We start from the raw sequence: 5,009 nt of genomic DNA on the forward strand, positions 1-5,009 counted from the left end.
TAGTGAAAATTTGTGTGGTGACCTTTTGTAAAATATTTTTGATAGATGCTTCTCAAAATCCCCCTATTTTTAGTACTTGGAAATTATTTTATATCACCAATTTTCCGAACCAATCAGAACACTTCCCAGGGATCACCCCGTTGTAGCTGATCTGAACCGTCCATATCCATCAGATCCAACGCCTCTCACACTTCTCACCCCATTGTAGCCCAACCCAAACCCTAGCAGCCCAAGGCCGCCTCTCTCTCCCCCTCTCCCCCAGAACAGACCCGCCGCCGCCTCTCTCTCCCGCTCTCCCCGATCCAGATCGATGACGGCGGACCCCCGTCGCTGCCCCGTCCTTCCCCATCCCGCCACCGCCTCTCTCTCCCACCCACCCTGATCCATCCCCTCCCCACCCATCCTTCCCCTTGTCTCACTCCCACCCACAGATGCTGCATGCCCCAACCCAAACCCTCTCCCTCCCACCTCAATCCGCTGTCACACCCACTGTCGAGGACCCAGATCGAGCAGGCGAGGCGGTGCTTCCAGACCCGTGACAACGGTAGTGGGCTCGCGAACTAGATCATAACGACGTCCCCTTCCTCCCTATCTCATCATGCTCCTCTCCATCCCGTCCCCTTCCTCCCTGAAGTGGAGCCTCGGTTTTGACCCATCTCGTTGCTATGTGCAGAAGTCCGGGGGGCACGGGGCCGGGGACGTGTGCCAGATCTGCGCCGACGGCCTGGATACCATGATGGACGGCGAGGTCTTCACCGCCTGCGACGCCTGCCACTTCCCAGTCTGGCACCCAGGCCTGCTTCTAGTGCACGAGCGCAAGGAGGGCACCCAGGCCTGCCTCCAGTGCAAGACCAAGCACTAGCACTTCTGCCAGCTCGACCGCATCGCCAAGGGCTTCATCTCCGAGGACAAGTTCCTTTCCATCCCGGAGTTCTCCACCAACCCGCTCTCCTTGGTTCGTCTCCCCTCCTCCGTCTCTCGTCGATGAGATGGTGAATTTTGTTCCCAGTGTTTGAAGATCATCATCCTCTGACAGTGTTGCTCATCCCCACCGCCGGAGCTCTACTTTCAGTGCCGTCATTCAGATTTAGAGATGCAGGAAGAACAACTGATGGTAAGTTTTCGAGCAGAATCACAAAATCTTTTGTTCATTTTATTATATACATGCTAGAGCACACCTCACGATGGATGGAGGGATTTGGTTTGATTTTAGTGATGCTAGAGAGAATTTGGTTAGAATTGATGGTGTTAGATAGCACTCTAGTGTTACGTGACTTTGAAATAGGTAGACAGCGGCTTGGATTGATTTCGTCCATGCCTACTTGACGAACTGAGATGTTCTACATCCAGCTACATTTGGTGGTGCAGTGCACACACTGAAGATACTGCATTCACATGCTTGTTAACTGAATATAGCCTCTTGTTCTGCAACCTGCTTGTCTAACTCACACTGTTAGGATTGACAGGGCTGGCATGGAGTTCCCGGGCTTACAAAAATAGAGTTCAGTGGTGAACTACCAATGGAAATTTCAGTAGTAAACGCTGGGAATCTAAATTTCAAATTTGCATAGTACATCAGTAGGAACTTGAGTTATGTATGTTCATATAGCTATTATGCAAATGTGCACCCTTATTTCAAGTATTTTCGAATGGAGGGAGTGTTTTTTTACATAGTATACTTCTGACCATGGCTCGTACTCGGTAGCCCTATTCTCCGCGGCTCTCTGTTGGCTGTTGCAAATTCCTAGCTTCGGTATGTGTTCACCGTGTTGTGTGTGTGTAACCGTTGTGTAGATCACAAAATGGCTATCAAAACAGGAACAATACCATGAAGCAGCGCTGTTTCTTGTTATCTGCTCTGCTTTCAGGGGCATGCCTTTGTATCTCATTAAATTCGGCCTCTGAAGCAAAACTTGCTTCCATGCTCTACTTCAGATAGCACACACACAAGATACTACTCCATATACTACTACTGCTAATGTATTTCATTTCATAGTTCAAAATGCTAGTACTGAGTAGGACATATTTTCATTTCTAATGAGTGATGTTTCTCCTAGGAGAGAAAATATAAGTAGCCGTGTTCTAGGAGTGCATTTTTTCTAAGGTGATTGATCTAGTGACTGCATTGCTTTTGTCCCACTTTTGATAGGCCCAAGTAAATGAGTGCTCGAAAGCATGCCCATGCTTTTCCCCCCTTCTCTTGGGTCTGGTCTTCTCCCCCTTTATGCCCTTTTCTTTTGAACAGGAAAAGAGGCCATAACCCTTGTAATTATGAACAAGCTCTTTCCTTTTTACCTGCAAAAATTTTTAGTTCTTCTAAAAAAATTGTTAGTTGATGGCTGGCTAACTACATGTCCAGCCAGCTGGTAGGTAGGTGTAGATGCTTGAATTGCATAGGGCCAACTAACTGCCCCTTGCGGGCGGCAAAAAAGATGTTGTTGATACATAAATGTGTCAACATTAACACCCCAACTCACAATTTCCCCCCTTATGTAATGAGTTCATCTTGCATTGCATCTACCCATGAATGAGAATTGCACATACTGTAATATTCAATTTCAACTAGGCTGAAATTTGCATGTTTTATCTTCTCAGCATTGTTTTTCTTATCTAAATGCAAGTTTTTACTATGCAATGTTCAGTCATGCCATCTTTGCTTGTGCTGCATGTTAATGTCCTTTTACTAGGCATAAGTTCCATTCAAATGGCATCCCGAGTCAGGAGGGCCAAGCCCCCAAGCTTTACTTCACAACACCAGTCGGTAGATTATGGGGAAGAGCAAAATTGCGGCAGTAGATTAGTTGTTCCATCAGTCGGAAGCAATAATAATGTGCAGGCAAACATCTGACGTTTGATTTTTTCCTACAAATGAAAACGATGAATGAAGGTCCGTATATGTTACAGTTGTATGGTGCTGTGAAACGCCAATCCAATCAGTGCCTAAGTATCCATTATTTTTGTGCTATATACATTAGTATTTAGTAATCAAGTACAAGTTCAGATCATCCATGATTTTTTGTGCGATGCTTTTTGGTAGTATACTAGTACAGGCTGAACTTGCTAACTGATAGGTGGATTGGTTTGTCCGTGTTGTGTAGGTAAGAAGGAGGAGAGGAGGGCAAGATGGTGAAGCACAACTATGTCAAGACGTGGTTCGACCAGCCCACCCGCAAGTAGAGGCACCGCATCGGTGAGCACCCCTAGCTCCTGGCTGTGATGTCTCTGTTTTCCCTTTCTGCGCGAGGATCTGTAATTTTAGCATCGGTAGTTTGGTATGGCTTATGATTATGGTGATGTACATGAATGTAAAGGATGTTGTTGGGAGTTGATCTACAAAATGCTATAGAATGTCATCTATGATATCTGTTAAGCCTCTGGGTCAGTTAGTTTTTTCTAGTACATCTACCATGAATTCAACTTTGTATGCACAATATGAAATCAAGCAAAAGTTATCTTGCAACCATCTAATATGCAATTCTAATAATATTTTATATCCTATTTTTTAGTTGTATATGTCACCGACCATGAATTCCTTTTCTTATGTACCAGCTCCCTAATCATGTTTTTTGTTTTTTGGGTTGCTATCTTAGGAGAGAACCTGGTGTTCTATATGGGGAAGCAAAGAAGCAGCTCACAACTCCGACCTGCAACTCCCAATGAAGGCAAAGTGACTCACCATGCTGCTCCTTTGGAAGGTCGAATCCTGGACCGTAAATTTCTCTCAATTTGTGCTCTGCTTGATACCAGCTCTCTGTATTGTTACTGCATTGATATGTTCTTAATCTGTTGTTATATTCTCACCAAATGCAACTTATCATTTGCCCTTTTACAAATATATCTCAGTTTTGCTATTATGCGAATGTTATATGCATGGTTTCTTATTAGATCTCAACTTCAGCAACTATTTTCATTGTTAGGAGAATGCTATATGCACGGCTTCACTTGATTTCCTAACTTTTTTGATGTATAACCTGCAGATGCTAGCCTTCATTCGTCAAAAGTTGATGTACAAGAGCTCCAGGAGAAGAATCCTGAAGAAAACCAGCACCCAACTATGTGTTTTAGCTCCCTGGAGCTGGCCATGTTAATATTAGGTGTATTTTATAGTTGAATACCTGATTTGTAATGCCATGACTGTAAAGTACTTTGTTTGGCTGTCGTTTGAAATTCTATGTATTATTGGCTCTGTTTGAATCAAGTTATTGGTTATTGCACAAATAGTGAAATGACGTGCGGCACCTAAACAACACCCTTTAAAATGGGAAACAAAAAAAAGAAAAACTGACAAGTGGGACCTAATTGGATGATATGACTAGTGGGACCTGGTCTAAAATGGAAATTAAAAAGGCCAAGGACCAAACAAGAAATGGAAGCTAAAAGGCCAAAGGCCTAGAAAATAAAAGGCTGAATTGCTGGGCTAGGCCCACGTAGCTAGCGAAAATTAACAGGAAATAATATATATTGAAAAGGCTAAATTAATGGGCTCGGCCCATGTAAAACATTGAATTGGACCGGGATGATTCTTATCCACGTCAGCTTGCCACGCTGGATCCTACATGGCCCAGGGAGGCTGCCCGTGACCAAAAATTTGGTCGTGGAACCAATGACCTTTTACATATCACAAAGAAGATCGTTAATTTGAGTTTACGACGGATAGGTTTTGACCATCTATTTTTGGTCGCAGAAAGGTCGCAAATGAAAAACAATGACCATTCAATGACCAATAGTGATGGTCGCAAGTTGACATATTTCTTGTAGTGCACATTTCGGCATTCATCGTCGTGTGCGAGGCGCTTCTCCGCATTGCCCCCACTTCGGCCTATGGCTTAAGGTCTTCAACGTGAAGTCAAAGGTGGTTGACAGGCAGCAAGCAGACTGCGGAGGCGCCATGGTGAGCAAGCTTCCGAACGTCACCTGGCCAAAAGGGGCCTTCGTGGAGACTGTCAAGATATGGCAACAGGAGTGGTTCTACATCACCGAACCACGCAGCGCCAACTGGGAGGCCGCTC

The 5,009-nt window shown here is 44.6% G+C and overlaps 1 long non-coding RNA gene across 2 annotated transcripts; it reads left to right on the forward strand.

Moving 5' to 3' along the window:
• Positions 1-226: 226 nt before the first annotated feature.
• LOC125522360 (uncharacterized) lies at positions 227-4,202 on the forward strand. Of its 2 annotated transcripts, XR_007289744.2 has the most exons (6): positions 229-544; positions 674-955; positions 1,037-1,114; positions 3,099-3,190; positions 3,591-3,695; positions 3,978-4,202. It is a non-coding gene; the product is annotated as an uncharacterized LOC125522360 (long non-coding RNA). The 2 variants fall into 2 exon arrangements; XR_007289743.2 differs by having other exon boundaries at positions 227-544; positions 674-1,114.
• Positions 4,203-5,009: the final 807 nt, after the last annotated feature.

The sequence above is a fragment of the Triticum urartu genome, chromosome 7A, assembly GCF_056163025.1.
Source record: "Triticum urartu cultivar PI428250 chromosome 7A, HENAU_Tu73, whole genome shotgun sequence".
Lineage (NCBI taxonomy): Eukaryota > Viridiplantae > Streptophyta > Magnoliopsida > Poales > Poaceae > Triticum > Triticum urartu.